The 17,431-nt window shown below is 47.7% G+C and overlaps 1 long non-coding RNA gene across 1 annotated transcript; it reads left to right on the top strand.

The window, feature by feature from the left end:
- Positions 1-11,728: 11,728 nt before the first annotated feature.
- On the top strand, positions 11,729-17,172 carry LOC135967589 (uncharacterized). The gene is made up of 2 exons (XR_010581751.2): positions 11,729-11,839; positions 12,586-17,172. It is a non-coding gene; the product is annotated as an uncharacterized lncRNA (long non-coding RNA).
- The last annotated feature ends 259 nt before the right edge of the window (positions 17,173-17,431 follow it).

Genomic DNA, 17,431 nt, shown 5'->3' with positions numbered 1-17,431 from the left:
TGGAGGTTGCAGCGAGCTGAGATTGTGCCAATAAACTCCAGCCTGGGCAACAGAGCGAGACTCTGTCTCGAAAAAATAAATAAATAAAATAAAAAATAAAAAAGAGATGAGGTCTTTTTATATTGCCCAGGCTGGTCTCAAACTCCTGGACTCAAGGGATCCTTCTGCCTTAGCCTCCCAAGTACTATACTGGGATTGCAAATGTGAACCACCACACCTGGTCATGATTGTTTTTTTTTCCCCTGAGATGGAGTCTCGCTCTGTCGCCCAGGCTGGAGCACGATCTCGGCTCACTGCAACCTCCGCGTCTCAGGTTCAAATGATTCTTCTGCCTCAGCCTTCCAAGTAGCTGGGACTACAGGCATGCACCACCACACCTGGCTAATTTTTGTATTTTTAGTAGAGACAGGGTTCCACTATAGTGGCCAGGCTGGTCTCAATCTCCTGACCTCGTGATCCACCCGCCTCAGCCTCCCAAAGTGCTGGGATTACAGGTGTGAGCCACCACACCTGGCCAATTTTGTTTTTTAATATACTTTATTTTGTAGTATATTACATATATATATAGTATATAATATACGTAGTATATTACAGTATATGTTAGGTTCACAGCAAAATTGAGCAGAAAGTACAGAGGATTCCCATGTATGCCCTGCCCTCACACACGATCTCCTCCACTGTCAACTTCCCAAATCACAGTGGTACTTATACTGACACAGGATCATCACCCAGAGTCCACAGTTTACATTACCATTCACTCTTGGTGCTGTACATTCGATGGGTTTGGGAAAATGTATAATCACATGTATCCACTATTATAGTATCATATAGAATAATTTCACTGCCCTAAAAATCCTCTGTGCTCCGTCTATTCATCCTCCCCTCGCCCCTAGTCCCTGGCAACCACTGTTCTTTTCTTTTTTTTTTTTTTTTTGAGACAGAGTCTTGCTCTGTTGTCTAGACTGGAGTGCAGTGGTGCGATCTTGGCTCACTGCAAGCTCCACCTCCTGGGTCCACACCATTCTCCTGCCTCAGCCTCCCAAGTAGCTGGGACTACAGGTGCCCACCACCACGCCAGGCTATTTTTTTTGTATTTTTAGTAGAGACGGGGTCTCACCGTGTCAGCCAGGATGGTCTCGAACTCCTGACCTCGTGATCCGCCCGCCTCGGCCTCCCAAAGTGCTGGGATTACAGGCGTAAGCCACCGTGCCCGGTCACCACTGTTCTTTTTACTCTCTCCATAGTTTTGCCTTTTCCAGAATGTCCTATCATTGGAACGATTCAGTATATGGGCTTTGCAGATTGGCTTCTTTTACTTAGCGATACGCATTTCAGTCTTCTCCATGCCTTTTCATGGCTTGACAGCTCATTTGTTTTTATTATTATTATTATTATTATTATTTTTTTTTTTTTTGAGACAGAGTCTCGGTCTGTCGCCCAGGCTGGAGCGCAGTGGTGCAATCTCGGCTCACTGCAAGCTCCGCCTCCCGGGTTCACGCCATTCTCCTGCCTCAGCCTCCCGAGTAGCTGGGACTACAGGCGCCCGCCACCGTGCCCGGCTAATTTTTTCTATTTTTAGTAGAGACGGGGTTTCACCATGGTCTCGATCTACTGACCTTGTGATCCACCCACCTCGGCCTCCCAAAGTGCTGGGATTACAGGAGTGAGCCACGGCGCCCGGCCAGCTCATTTGTTTTTATCACTAAATAATATTTCATTGTCTGCGTATACCACAGTTTAGCCATTCATTTACTGAAGGACATCTTGACTGATTCCAAGTTTTGGCAATTATGAATAAAGCTGCTGTAAACATCTGTGTGCAGTTTTTGTTTTTTTTTTTAAATGGACATTAATTTGCAATTCATTTGGGTACATACCAAGAGGCACGATTGCTGGGTCATACGGAAAGAGGATGTTTAGTTTTATAGGAACTGCCAAAGTGTCTCCCAATGTGGCCGTACCATTCTGCATTCCCACCAGCAATGAATGAGAGTTCCTGTTGCTCCTCATCCTTGCCAGCATTTGGCGTTTTGGATTTTGGCCATTCTAATAGGTGTGAAGTGGGACCTTGTTTGAAATACATGTACTAGCTATGTAGTGTGTGACTATTTAGAGCAATGTTCATAGTTTAAGGAGTGATGATTGTTAAAAATGCTTAAGATTAATAATGGGCATTAAGCCAGGTATAAACAGTAGTTGGTTTTCCTCTCCATGCCCAGGAATTCTACAGATTTGCAGCACCTTGAATATGACAGGAACAGTGCAGGACTGTGTGCGGGTGGAGGTGGCTAGGGACCACATTCTCTCCATGGTAGACTAGCAGTATTTTGAGGGGAGGGTCAAGGGAAGATGGGTCAATCAAGATTGGAGAGGGTGGACACAGGACTCGGGGCGGGGGTGGCTAGGGAGGGCCGCATTGCTCTCCATGATGGTCTAGAAGTATTTTGAGGGGAGTGTCAAGGAGAAAAGGGTCAATCAAGGTTGGAGAGCATGGGGGAAAGAGCAATATGGCAGAAGATCAAAGCCCAGGATTGTGTCAATGGCCAAGGAAAAATTTAATAGGGTGGTTTAGTATTTTGTTTGATGTGATTAGCATTGCTGTGATGTGAACCTTCTTTTGTTTTAATAAGTTGGCTACACTATAAACGCCTTACGTGAGTGGTTTTATGAAACTCCAGGAAAAATGTCCATGCCTGCATCCATGAGGGACAGAAAGAAGGAACAGCCATGGGCAGGGGGAGGTGAGTGAGACTGAGACACTTGGGGCAACAGCCTGAAGTGACTTCATTAATGTGGTTTCCCTCCCTCCAAGGACTGCTTAGGGATGGTGTGCCAAGGAAGTGGGTGAAAAGGTAACAGGTGACATATGATGCAGGCGTGTTCGAGCCAGCCCTTATCAGCTTGCAAGTTGATTGTTAAATTTGCAGGAATTTTTGTGAGCTGGACATCAAACCATTGGTAGAGTGAAGCCAACCACGATGGGAGGTATTCTAATATTTACACCAGAGACACTGGTACAAACATTACAAATCACCACTCACTGCCCCCACCCCTGCCCACAGCTTGTTAAACATTGACCAGCGCACCACCACGTATGAGGCCATTTTTTTTCTTTTTTGTCCTCCCTTTTTAGAGACAGGGTCTTGCTCTGTCACCCAGGCTGGAGTACAGTGGCTCAATCATAGCTCACTGTAGCCTCAAACTCCTTGTCTCAAGCATTCCTCCCACCTCAGCCTCCTGAGTAGCTAGGACTACAGGTGTGTGCCACCACACCTCACTAATTTAAAACATTTTTTTTTTGTAGAGATGGGGTCTTGCTATGTTGCCCAGGCTGGTCTTGAACTCCTGGCCTCAAGCAATCCTCCAACCTCGGCCTCCCAAAGTGCTGGGACTACAGGCATGAGCCACTGCACCCAACCATTAGTCCATTTCTGATCTTGCTGCCGTCCTCTTTCCAGGCTCATTTTGTGTTACTTCCTGTTTTCACTCTGATGCCAAAGCAGTCACAGTTTCTACCTCCTGGTCTTCTGCAAATGCACTGCACTTACCCTGGCTCCTTTCCAGTTTTCAACTCAAATATCACCTCCTGGGGCTGCTGCCAGCACAGACAGTGCTTGAACACCTTAGGAAAAGGTGTCTGACCCCATGGGGCCCCTCCTTGCGCTCCCCTCCCATCCTCTCCCCTACAGTTTGAGGCCCTTGAGTTGGGCCTGCACATTCACTCCTTCTGAATGAGGAGAGCCTGGTGTGGGCCGCACCCTCTCAGCTTCTGCAGAACTAACCTCTCCTGGTGGTGTCGTGCCTCAGGGACAGCCATGGTGGGACCAAGTGGCGGCTGATGCCATCTTTGAAGTTAGAGGGAACAGTCTGCAGAGCTTCCCTGGATGAGGCGAGGTGAGGGGCAGCAGGGGGTGCATGCGGATGACAGGGAGTGAAAGAGAAGACCCCTCATGTGCTGAGGCCTGAAGCCCCGCTCTGGTGTGGCAGGATTCCTGGCCTGAGCCTGCCTCTGCTAGGGAGGGAGGAACAAATATCCCAGTGTGAACTGGTCCCCAGGGCTCTGGGATGGCTCCAAGGTGTCCCTGCATCAGGTCACGCTGTCTCTGGACCACCCTCTGTCTGCTGTTGCTCCCGGTCAGAGCCATTTTCTGACTTGTCAGCAGGACTGGAAATGGCGACTTGAATGAAAAATGCAAGCCGCAGGGAGAATTTTTAGGGCTGCAGAGAGAACTGCTCTCGCGGCTTTTACAAGGCTCTCTTTTCCCAAAGACGGCGCCATTCCAGAGCATTTAAAACTTGTCCCTGCCCTCAGCTCCGCCAATTCCTGTTAGAAGGGAGGGGAGGGAAGATGAAGAGAAAAACAGGGGAAGACGCCTGCTGAGTCAGCCCTGGGAACCGAAAGACGAGCCGGCCCCTGCACGCCCTGCCTCCCCTCGGTTCACCAAGGACAGGCAGCAGTCAGGAGGGGCTGCCAGAGACTGTGCCCTCTCACCCGCTGCCTTACTCGGAGCAGCGCCCATCACAAACCCTATTGACTTTAGAATGCTGTGTGTTGTTTAAAAATTCGTTTGACACAAGCCAGTCTTCCTCAGGGTGGTCGTTGTCGCCACCCCCAGCAGGAGAGTGCTTTGGGAACCGAGAGAGTAAGCGCAGCAGAGAGGAGTAAGCAGCAGAGAGGAGTCCTGCCCAGGCGCCTGGCCTGCCCTGGGCCTGGTTGGGATGCGTGCTTCAGTTACCTTACCTCTCTGGTTTCAGATTCCCCTCTGAGTGGCCAAGATTTCTTTTCCTGGAAAGCCGAGCACCTGTTTTTCCCGAGCCTCTGGTGCCCGAGCCATCACCACTGCTTTCCTGGGAACCACTCCAGGGTGGTTGACTTGGTACCTTGCAGAAACCCTTTTGCTCAAAAAACACCTACCTCTGAGCCAGGCGTGCCTGCCAGGAGAGACCTGGGAATATGAAATTCCTTAGCAGGTTTGCTCTGAGGTTGAAAGCAACTAAATGGCTGACTGCGATCATGTGGAGCTTCTTGTCCTTCTGACCTGAGAAACTCAAGCATCACGTATTTTCTTGTGTTTTCTTTCTCCCTTTTCTGCTTATGACTAAAATAGGTGCTAAAATAGGCCACCGTCCTGCTGCCTCCATCGAAACACACTATGGCTCTAAGACGAAAAGATGCAACTCTTTTTATGACTCGTGGACCTGGGGTCATCCCTCAGTGCTTATTGTGCTCTTGACATAAATGATGACCCTGCAAACAGCTACTGGTGCTTCCTGTAGGCCAGCATTGTGTTAAGCAATGTACAGGCACCATCTTATTTAATCGTTTCAACTACCTGGTGAGGAAGGGAAGTATTATTTTTACCATCATTTTCTAGGTGAGAAAAGCAAGCCTCAGAAAGTTACGAAGTTGATCACACAGCTCATATGCAGTGGTGTTGGAATGTAGACTCAAATATTTCTACAATACTGCCTTCCTGTGACTTGTAAATTCAGTCCAGTTGTGAAGTGCAAAGTCTTGCTTGGACTGGTGATATGGTTTGGCTCTCTGTCCTTACCCAAATCTCACCTTGAACTGTAGTAATCGCCACGTGTCATGGGGGGACCCGGTGGGAGGTGACTGAATCATGGAAGCGGGTTTTTCCTGTGCTGTTCTCATCATAGTGAATAAGTCTCACGAGATATGATGGTTTTACAAAGGGGAGTTCCCCTACACATGCGCTCTTGCCTGCTGCCATATGAGACTATAAGACGTGTCTTGCTACCCCTTTGGCTTGCACCGTGATTGTGAGGCCTCCCGAGCCATGTAAAACTGAGTTGGTTAAACCCCTTTCCTTTATAAATTACCCAGTTTTGGGTATGTCTTTGTTAGCAGCATGAGAACAGATTAATATAACTGGTCTTTGGACAATAGACAAACTATAACACCAGCCCTCTTTTTTTTTTTCTTCTTTTTTCTTTTTTTTTTTTTTTTGAGATGGAGTCTTATTTGTTGCTCAGGCTGGAGTACAGTGGCGCAATCTCGGCTCACTGCAACCTGCACCTCCCAGGTTCAAGCAATTCTCCTGCCTCGGCTTCCCGAGTAGCTGGGATTACAGGCGCCCACCACCACGCCCAGCTAATTTTTGTATTTTTAGTAGAGACGGGGTTTCACCCTGTTGACCAGGCTAGTCTCAAACTCCTGGCCTCAAGTGATCCACTTGCCTCGGCCTCCCAAAGTGCTGGGATTACAGGTGTGAGCTACCACGCTTGGCCTAATCCTCTTTTAAGAAAGTAGAAAATCTCATCCCTAGACAATCTCTGTCAATACATTATTAAAAGGTAAAATCAGTGTAAGTTTACAGTTGCTGACAGACATTGAACTTCTTTGGCCTGGGTTTTTCTTTCCAAGCTGTGTTTTCCCCCTTCCATGTTGTACCCAGGCAGTATGATGATGCACCATCTGAAGTCGATGTTATCGTAGTCAACACAGAGAGACTATTAGCAATTTCATGTGATTCAACGTAATCACAGATATTGCAACTTGAGAAGGAAGCCTTTACTATCTTTACCACTCCATCTCCCCAATCCCTCAAGCAGTAACTCTTCCTGCCCCAATTTTACCCTCACTTCAAGTTCTAGCTAAAATAATGCCACCTCCTCCGAGAAGCTGTTCCTGAATTCTCAACTGGAAACAGTCTTTCCAGAACTTCCATAGCTCCTGATTTGTACGTCTCCTCACTATCTTCTGGACATCTTGGTTGGTTGTGTATATGTGTGCATGCTTTTGCCTGGTCAAGGAGCCATGTCTAATTTTTGTTTTTTCTTTTTTGAGATGGAATTTCACTCTTGTTGCCCAGGTTGGAGTGCAAAGGTGCAATCTCAGCTCAAAGCAACCTCCATCTCCTGGGTTCAAGCTATTCTCCTGCCTCAGCCTCTGGAGTAGCTGGGATTACAGGCGCCCACCACCACACCTGGCTAATTTTTTGTACTTTAAGTAGAGATGGGGTTTCACCATGTTGGCCAGGCCAGTCTCAAACTCCTGACCTCAGGTGATCTGCCTGCCTTGGCCTCCCAGAGTGCTGGGATTATAGGTGTGTGCCACCATGCCTGGCCAGCCATGTCTAATTTGTCCCTATCCGATCAGCTTTTAGCATAATATCTGGCACATGGTAGCTGCTGGTTAAGAGTTTACTGAGCTCAGCTGTGTGACTTTCTGCTCTTGTGGTGGCAGTGTCTATCCCGGGGCTTCACACTGTAGCTGTAGGATAATCTGAACAGAAAATGGGGAATGGGGGGTAGTCCTCCCAATCTCTCCCACCCCCACCCCCGTGCCCTCCTGGGAAATGGGTGGCAAAGGTGCACCTCTGGCCCTGCTTGGGTGGCGAGTAGCCAGGGAGCCCTCTCTGAGTGAGATTGAATGAAAGACTCAGGTGAGGATGACTTTAGATGTGCCAGGGACAGGGCGCTTTTAATGTCATTCTACCCCAGAGAAACATCTCCCGAATCTGGCTGATTGACAGAGCCACAGCCACAATTTCAGTCCCTGCCTCATGTACCGTCTCAGGAAGTGGTCTGCTGGCGGGTGAGTTGGAAGGTGGGGGCTCTGCATTTTCCCCACTGACTACATTCTGGAAAGGATCCCCTGGCAGCCCTTCCCTCCCAGGCTTGATTAAAATGGAAGGGATTAGTGAATTTGTGTTTCCTCCAGAGAGGCGAAATCCACACAAACTGAGTCGGCTTCGTCTCTAGAAAATGTTCATGGTAGAAGACTGCATGCTCTTGAGTAGCTCATCTCAAGAGCTGTGGTTTCCTCTTTGTATCTCCTGGCTTAAAAGCATGACAGGAAAAGGGGGAAGCCAGGATTTGAAGTAGCTGACAATATCCATCTCTTTGTGGGCAACTCCCCAGTGCAGACTCCAGATCCAGTGCAGTGGAGCCATCACATGGGACACATGGGGCATGGGGGAGAACACAGGCAGAGATGGAGGGTTGCCGGGTCTTCCAGGCACCAGCTGTGTGACCTGGGCAGCAGGACCCCTCCAGGTCACGCTGCACCTCACTTTCACCACCTCTCTTGTCTGCCAGCCTCAAGTGAGAATGCAGATGGCGCAGGCAATACTGCTGAAAACAATTTCAGGGGCACAAAACCCAACCGCAAACACACATAAGAAAGTACTTAGAAAAATCATAACGAGCTGCATGAATGTAAAGAATCAATATTGTCGACTCAGTCTTTAACTCGCTTACTGAATGGTTAGGAGATGCTAGGCAGTATGGGCAGTGCCTGGACACAGATGGAAGCTCCTGGCCCTCGAGGAAGTCAGACGGCAGTGGGGAGACAGACAAAGACAAGAGGAATCACCAAGGCTAAGCAAAGACCCAGGCGTGAAAGCATGCGGGAGCACGCAAGAGACTGTGTGTTGAGGAGCAGGTAAAGCGGCAGGGGTGACCCAGGGGTGACCCGGGGGTGACCCAGGGGTGAAAACAGCATGGGGAAGGCAAGGGCTTCCAAGCACGGGAGCAGCACAGGCAAAGGCCCTGTGTCAGGGAGACAATGATGCCTGTGGGGGCCTCCAGCTGTCACTCATGGTGGGTGGGAGGGCACAGGGCAAGGGCTGCAAGGCCAGAGCCTGTGAAGGTGGGCAGGGTCAGATCATGGAGGGCCTTGGAAGCCATGCAAGTTGCTCCAGTGTGCTCTGGAAACGAGGAGGCCGCTGCAGGTTTTTATTTGTATTTATGTATTTTGGAGGCAGTCTTTCTGTGCCGCCCAGGCTGGAGTGAAGTGGCGCGATCTCACTGCAACCTCTGCCTCCTGGGTTCAAGCAATTCTCATGCCTCAGCCTCCTGAATAGCTGGGATTAGGCGTGCACCACCATGCCCGGCTAATTTATTTTTGTATTTTTAGTAGAAACGGGGTTTCACCATGTTGCCGTGGCTGGTCTTAAACTCCTGATCTCAGGCAATTGGCCCACCTTAGCCTCCTAACGTGCGGGGTTAGAGGCGTGAGCCACTGCGCCCAGACCCCTGCAGGTTTTTAACAGGCACGTGGCAGGAGCGCACGTGGGGTTCACGGAAGATCCCTGTGACTGCAGTGTGCCCACATGGAGGCGGAGAGCCTGCTGAGGAGCCAGCCTAGCCCCATCGGTAGGAAGCAAGGTAGTGGAAAGCCAAACTGAGATGCAGTGGGCGTGGCACCTGTGTGAACAGCAGTCAGGAAATTTAAGTGTGAAGGAAGCTGCATGTGGAGACTTGGTAAGTAATTGGATGAATGGGTTTAGGGAAGGTAGGAGGCTGGGATGCCTGTGGGACATGGGCTGGTGAGAACCTGGTGCTATTTTCAGAACTGGGGATGCAGGGGGAGAGTCAGGTTAGGGAGGGAGATGAAGAGTTCTGTTTTGAGTATCCTGAACTAACTTCCTTTTAAGTGGAAAATAGCATTTCCCCTGCTTTATACTATTAATTTGTTTCATTGCAATGTCCTTTGCTGCAAAAAAGGACATTGCAATGAAACAAATTAATAGTATAAATTCAGGACATCCAGAAAAATGTATCAGTGAATAAAACTTTTTCAGAACACCCAGAAAAATACATAAGTGAATAAAAATTCTTAATTCTGTTACTTGGAGATAGTCAATTAACATATTGGTGACTGTTCTTCCAAATCTTTTTTCTCTGCACATGTAATTTTAAAAAACATAATTAGGGGCCGGGTGTGGTGGCTCACACCTGTAATCCCAGCACTTTGGGAGGCTGAGGCAGGTGGATCACCTGAGGTCAGGAGTTCAACACCAGCCTGGGCAAAATGGTGAAATGCTGTCTCTACTAAAAATACAACAATTAGCTGGGCGTGGTGGTGTGCGCCTGTAATCTCAGCTACTAGGGAGGCTGAGGCAGGAGAATTGCTTGAACCCGGGAGGTAGAGGTTTCAGTGAGCTGAGATTGTGCCATTTCACTCCAGCCTGGGTGACAAGAGTGAAACTGCATCTCAAAAAACAAACAAACAAAAAACAAAACACATAATTAGGATAGAGTATAATATCTTAAAAAACTTTTGGTGCTCAGGTGTACCCTAGATCAATACAATCAGAGTCGCTGGGGGATGCGGACCAGGCCTCAGTGTTTTTAAAGCTGTCCAGATGATTGTCTGTGCAGTCAGGGTCGAGCACCAGCCCCTTAGAGATGAGGCAGTACAAGGAAGGAGGGCACAGACAGCCTGTGTCGATTCCATGCTGCTTCTGCCTTCCTCCACGCTTTCCTTCAGAAAGGAACCAAAATCTATGCAGTAACAAGAGTCATTGACCCTAGGCATTGTAGACTTCTATGCAATAGAATCAGACCCAGTCATGATTCAAAGACTTGAGGAAAAGGCAGGACTTTTGGATAATCTTCTCAAGCCCAGTGGAGGCTTTGCCTTGGGTGATGGATGGTGAGGAGCCACGTCAGTGGTTGAGTCATTGCATTAACACTTCCAGGCTCAGGCTTTCTAGCTGGCCATTGGAACTGAGGATGTCATTAGTCTCTTAGCAAGGTTAACTTTGGGTAATATGAAGAAAAGGGATTATAAACTCTTGGAATCAGCATTCAGCTTCTTAGAGAAAGAAAAAGAAGGCGAAGAGGAAAAAGAGTGCCTCTGATTCGCATTAGAGCTTCGAGTCCAAGAATTGTAAACATGTGTAGGCTGCCAAATCTCACTCTAAATATATTCCAATGATCTCATGTTTTCATATGCAGTGGAATAAAAAGAGGCATTTTTATTCATCTCGGATGACAGCATCTTGAGCTTTTATGGGAGTGTTGTAGGAGTATTAATTTAACCAAGAGCTGCAATCAATATTTCAACCATTCAGAGTCACCGCAACAGGCACATTAGACACTGAATGACAATCATCTTGTCATTGCAAGTTGGACCCTCAAAAGTGTTCCCAAATATCAACGGCAAATCCCCCACCCCAGGGGGAGAATCCCCCCTCAAAGATCCTCCGAGGAGAGCCAAGACAGGCACTGGAGAGAGCAGCGCACATATTTCGAGGTGATTAACATTTCGGTTTTGGCCTCCTCATCTGCAAGGGCTTCGTCTGTTACTCGTTTTCTCTTTGGCCAAAGAGACCACATCCAGTGTCCCGAAGGAGAAGTCTGGAAATTTTTCGGAAAGCCCTTTTAGGAGAAGCCCAGTGAGAGGACAAGTAAAGCTCCATTCCTTTTATGGCCAAGATCTCACAGTGTGAGACACAAAAAAGAGCAAGAGCAAGAGCAAGAGAGTGGAGAGCACGTTCTCTCTGATCCTCTGCTCCCGGGACTGTGGAGCTCACACAGTCTCCCACCTTGAGCTGAACAGAGTTGACACAAACACCAGGGACCCTTTCAGTGGCCCCTGGGGTGACGGGAGGGTCCAGCACCCCACTTTCCCTCACCCCCGGGGTTAGCCTTCACTCCGCTCTGGCATCTTCGTCCCAGCCCTGCGAGCACATAAATCAAGCAGCAGGGTAGCTCGGAAACATGACGAATACCTTGGCTGGCTCCTGCTTGAAAAGACAAGGGGGAGAGAAGAGGGATTCTAAAGTAACCCAGCCTTGGCTGGAAACGCGGCCAGAATTTAGTGTTCCTGGAGCTGGCCCCAGCTGCTCAGACAGGAGCTGCCAGGGGAGCCTTCCCTGGGGGCAGCCCCAGCCCTCCACGCTCTGGAGGAGGAAAAAGCTTTGGTGTCTGTCAAGAACATTATTCAAAAATTCTTGGACACTTCTAAGCCCTTGCTGTGAGCATGGAGACGGGGGGGCTGAGGGAAGCTTTGCCTAGGCTGGGATGGCCCTTGGGTTTAGCCCCAGGTTTGTGTGCTGCTGTATTCATGGATACTGCCCCAGAGGTGGGTGTGATGCCTGTGTGTGCATGTGCATGTATGTAGGGGACCGGTGAGGTCAGAGAGCCCACTTAAGGACATGGCTTTAAGTACACGGCCAGCTTTCAGTCTGGGGGCCTGCGAGTGTTGCGGCTGTTGGCGTCTCCCTTTCTCTGTTTCCTAGTTCCATAGCTCCCAGTGGCTCTGGTCTCTCCATTCATTCTTTTCAGTGGGGCAGGGCCCTGTTGGAATGACTCTTCAAGAGTCTGCTCTGCCCACCCTGCCCAGGGCCTCCCAGCAGCAAAAGCCAAGGGTTCTAGGAATTGCCCTCCTGCCTCCTCTGTCTGCCGGGCCCACTGCAGGGGCTCCTGAGTGTCCTGGCTCTCCCGTGAGGTGCCACAGGGGCAGGACCGCACAAGGGACTAGTTCAGCCTTCAAGGAGCTTCAGTGTAGAGATTCTCTTTGTTTTGTTCTTGAGGGTCATGAAGAGATCATTCCAATTGCCACCGACAAGAGATTCTAGGAGGCACCTGAACAGCGGAGGCCACGGAGAGGCTGCTTCCGCACAGAACTCTGTAGGGATGAGGCCTCAGGTGCGACGGGCTCTGAGCACAGGAGCATTACAGGCTCAGAAGGGCTGCCTCCCTAAAAAACATTAATCGCATTAAAATATTCACTGCCCTCTCCAAAATCTCAACACTTAAAAGCATTTTTTATGTTTCTTTTCTTTTTTTCATTTATTTATTTATTATTATTATTATTTTTTTTTTAAGGGAAGAAGCACCATGGGGACTCTCACTGCGAAGAAGACAGACCATTATCACCACTCCTCCCCTCTGTTTCCCCAAAGCCCCCTCCTGACCCCAGCGTCAATCTTCCACGCTGGCTGGTAATTAGCTTTCCTCAGGGCAGGGGCGGATCACCAACTCAGGCCTCCATCCAGGGGTTTCCTGTCACCAAAGTTGCACTAATGCAAATCCATTTTTCATTAGGAGAAAATAAAACTCACAAGTGACATCAACTGAAAAATGTTCTTTGAGAGCAAGTTATTTCCATTTAAAGCTAAGCACATGACAGCTGGTGACTTTTAATGGAAAGTAAAATTTGCTGGGCTGAATTACTATCAAACCACTTGAGAATTTGTTTTTAATTTTCCTTTTTGGAGAAAGGCAGTGTTCTGGAGTCCAGCAGAGCAGATGAGGAATGGAAAGGTCTGGTCTCGTCTCTAATTGCGGCCTCAAAAGACCCTGGACAATCCTCAGTAAAGTCATGTCCCAAGATTTAGTTACATTAATTTTCTTTACTCTGTACTTGAAACTCATTTAATAAGCTGGTTAGAAAACAAACTTTCTGTACCACCTTTCATTTGGGCCCCCAAAACCAAAAGTTGTATGTATACCGAAAACTATCCACATTTTCCCCACTTAATTGAAAATATCTGGTACAGCAGAACCTGGTGGGCATTTGCTATGGATTGAATGTGCCCCTGCCATTCACATACTGAAGCCCTCACTCGCAGTGTGATGATATTTATTAGGCGGCGGGGCCTCTGGTAGATTTAAATGAGAGCATGAACGTGGGGTCTCCATTTCTGGATTAGTATCCTTATAAGAAGAGGATGAGACCAGAGCTCACTCTCCCCACCACGTGAGGACACAGTGAGAAGGTGGCTGTCTGCAAGCCAAGAAAAGAGCCCTCACCCAAACAGAATCTGCTGGTATCTTGATGTTGGATTTTCCAGCCTCCAGGACTGTGAGAAATAAATGTGTGTTGTTTAAACCACCCAGTCTATGGTATTTTGTTATAGTAGCTGGGGCTGACTACAACAGAAGTGGGCTAGAAGGAACTCTGTTATCATGAGCTCCAGGGATGAGCTGTCTATACACTTGTGCTGCACCAGACATGAAAGAGGAGTGGTGTGGAACTTGCTGTTCTGTGCAACCTGTTTCAGAGCAATATAAATTCAGTTCTCTTGTCTTCCAGAATCTTCTAGCACTTCTGGAATCTATAACATATGTCCATATGGATAATAGCACCTCTGGAATTTGGGGACAAGGTCAAAGGGTGTCAGGATTTGAAGGGGAAGCCATAAGAATCTTCACAATATAAATTGAGATTAAACACGTGCAGATGCAACCCATCCTTGGGGTGGTTTTGCAAACGCATTGCTGAGGATTTCATGGTTTGCTACATCAAGATTAGATACCCAAAGTTTGTTGGAAGATTAAATTACAAAAAGTAATGACAAGGTAAGATGTAATAAGTCATGTGATTTGATGAGAATTAAAGGCATGAAAGAGTCTGTAAAGAGCCTAGAAGAAGAGAGGTGAAGAGTAAGAGTCCAGCTGGTGTTTCCCCAGGGGGGTCAGGAAAAGGTAAAAACATTCCAGACTCTGCCACAATCTGAGCCACATACCCTTGAAGACTTCTTTTACCCTGATTCCCGTTTAACAAGCAATTTTCTAAATGCAAGTTCAGTTTTCCTGGTACACAGCAGAAAGGGGTCCCCTGCATAGTAATTAGAAAGGAGTGTCTCTGGTTGTACATTACTTCAACTGGCATGCCAGTTTTCCCATCAGTCTACTACGGGAGTTTGGTTGGCAAGAGTCCATTCCTTGAGGCCTGGTCAACATTGTGTGGGCTGATTACAACATGGGGTTTCTGAAACTTCAAAGTTAAGGGCTAGATCTGGACCCAGGCCTCTACCAAGCCACAGATGCCCTTTGAGGCTCCGCCTGATCAGGTAGCCAGTCATGGAACATCATCATGTGGCAACTCCACACCCATAGCTATCACGGCTGCCACTTGCAAACACGTTACTTTGTATGTATTTTGTTTTTCTTAAACAACTCCTTCCTCCCATTTCTCCTCCCTCAAATTGTGGGATTTTCTGCTGCAGGGTCTTGTCTCTCCTCTTTCATACATTAATGTGTAAGAACTTGACCACAGGGCCACTCAATATATTGAATGACTTTGTTGGCAAAGATACTTGAAAAGATGATAGGTGCAAATATAATTTATTTATTTTCTTTGGAATCCAGCTGTAAAATACATAGTTAAAATAGAAGCTAAAATGTTCTGTTGTTTGATCTCAGTTTCTATCTAAACTGAATTGACTCTCCATTCCATCGTACTTGCTTAGAGACAGACGAGAAACTCCTGTCACCATGCCTTTCCGTACTCTGTCCTATGGCTTTGCTTCCATTTAATCTGTCCTCCACTTGCCATTAAGATGTTATTTGGGACTGGTCAGAGCTTGCACCTGTTTTAGTTTATTCCCAATTATATAGTTATAGGTAATCATTATAGCCAGTTCTCCATTATGGAACTACAAACCTCTCAATCATCCTATAACAAAAATTTGCTGGACTGGAAAGTCATGGTAACAGGCCAGGCACGATGGCACACACCTGTAGTCCCTGCACTCGAGTGGCTGAGGTGAGAGGATTACTTGAGCCTCGGAGTTCATGTCTGCAGTAAGCTACAATCGTGCCTGTGAATAGCCATGGCACTCCAGCCGGTGCAACAGAGCGAGGCTTCGTCTCATAAAAAACACATTGAAAAAGGAAACTCACAGTAACAGAGCAGCAGGCTTACCATGTGGTCTCAGCAGCCCTGGGAGAAGGAGTGTATGCAGGAAATAAGGAGCTTCAGCCAGGGGCACGAGAGGCAGAATGTTGGCTGCAGTGATGGCTAGATGTGTGAGTGTGGGTAAGGCCCTTCAACCGAGACTGTTTCCTTATTTACAACAATGCAGGTATCCATCCCTATCTCATGGGACTGGTGAGGGTGACGTAACACGACATGTGTCAAATCCACAGCACGCTGTCTGGCATGGATAGAGCAGTTAAATGTTAGTTCCTCCTCTCTTTCGATGTTCAGGACATACAGGGATGGGATGAGGGAGCTCTTGTGTGAAGGCCCTTCCAGTATTCCCAGGACTTGACCTCTATGGAAGGGATCCAAAAGCATCCTAAATTCCTATCCAGGGGCTCTGCTATAGCTTGGCTCCAAGATATCATAGTATAAACACAAAGGGGAAGAAAAGTCTGTCTGTACCATTTATAGAATAAGAAACTATGAAGTCATGCTTCACCGTCAGATGGAAACAACTTCTGGCTCTTTTTTAAGGAAGTTGCGTATGTCCAACTTACCTGGCAAGGATCCCCAGAGAGACAGCACACTTCAAACTTGCTTGATTTCACCTTCAGCTATCTGCTGGCGTCTAATGTTTCACAGAGAAAGAGGAGAATAGCCACTCTCAATAGCGGGTCCCAGCTGACCAAGGGTGCAGAATATTCATACTGGCGGTTCCCATCTGCTGAGCGGTTACAAGCGCCAGGCCCTGTGCTTTGCGTCTTCCATGCATGATCTTATTCAACCTCACAATAAACTTAGGAAGGAGGAGCTTTCTCATGCTGTTTTTGCAGACAAGGAAATACACTTGGGAGGGTAAGTGTGGTGGACAGGAAGAGTCGAGTGATGTGGGCAGCTGAACATGGAGGGAGAGGGGGCCAGAGTCCCACTCTTCTCCAAGAAGGGTGCTGTGTCATCAGTGAGGGCCAACGCATCCACTGGCAGACCAGTTAATCAGCATTACTAGTCCTACTGCCTAGCAGAGGGCAGGGCTCCTGGGCAAGGAGACAGAGGAGCCTTCATCCTTCAAAATGCCTCTCACTCGTTTCCTACCTGTGATCCCACTTTGGGAGAGACGCTTGCTCTCTCTCTCCTGAAACATAGCTGCTTCCTGCCTGGTCTCCCAGCTTCCATTCTCTAACTCCTCCTTCTGGCACTTAAAGTCCTGAGCAATTTGGCTCCAACCTACTTTTCCAACTTTATGTGTTCCCCCACTTCTCAATGTGAGCTCTTCCCAGCCTCAACTGTATACTTCCAGTTCTTGCTTGCAATTCTTCTCCTCTGGTCCTAAATCCTACCCACCCACGAACTCTCCTCTTCCACTTGGCCTTCCCCGGCCTCTCAGGGCCACAGTGTTTCTCCTGAATGTGAAGAACTTTCCTAGTGTAGCATGTGCGTCCAGCACATTTACGCAATTCAGGATTGCTCGTGTTAACCACTCTGTTTTGTGTTTGTAGTGAAGCTGTAAAACTCCAGGGACCAGATGCAGCACAATGGAAGGCCTACTGGGAGGCTCTGTCCCGGGAACAGACGTTGGAAAAGAAAAAAAAAAAAAAAGGTTATATTTCCATGTTGACAGCACACGGATTTCTTCAGCTGAAAACTGTCATTAGCAAGGAAAATTAAAGTAGGAAGCTGCTGGGTTGTTCTTTCTTTGAGTTTCATAATAAATCACAAAGTCATTTGTGGAGCTTTTGTGCGGCTGGTTCTGGGCACCAAAATTGCAAGTTACAGCTCTGAAAGCCAGTGTCCACCAGGGCCGGGAATCAGACCAGAGTTTGAATCCTGGCTCCACCTCCTTACTGGATGACTGCAGGCAAATTCTTCAGCCTCTCCAAGTTCTCTGGTTGTAATTCATGAAGAAGTATCTCTACTGCATAGCGTTGTTATAAAGAATAAATTAGACACAATGTATAAAATAAGCTTAGAATCAAGACATTAGAACCAATGACTATATGATGAATTGAACTGACTGACTTTCAC

The sequence above is a fragment of the Macaca fascicularis genome, chromosome 1, assembly GCF_037993035.2.
Source record: "Macaca fascicularis isolate 582-1 chromosome 1, T2T-MFA8v1.1".
Taxonomy (NCBI): Eukaryota; Metazoa; Chordata; class Mammalia; order Primates; family Cercopithecidae; genus Macaca; species Macaca fascicularis.
Note: the sequence above shows the minus strand (reverse complement) of the source record. Positions and strands in the feature narration are given on the sequence as shown.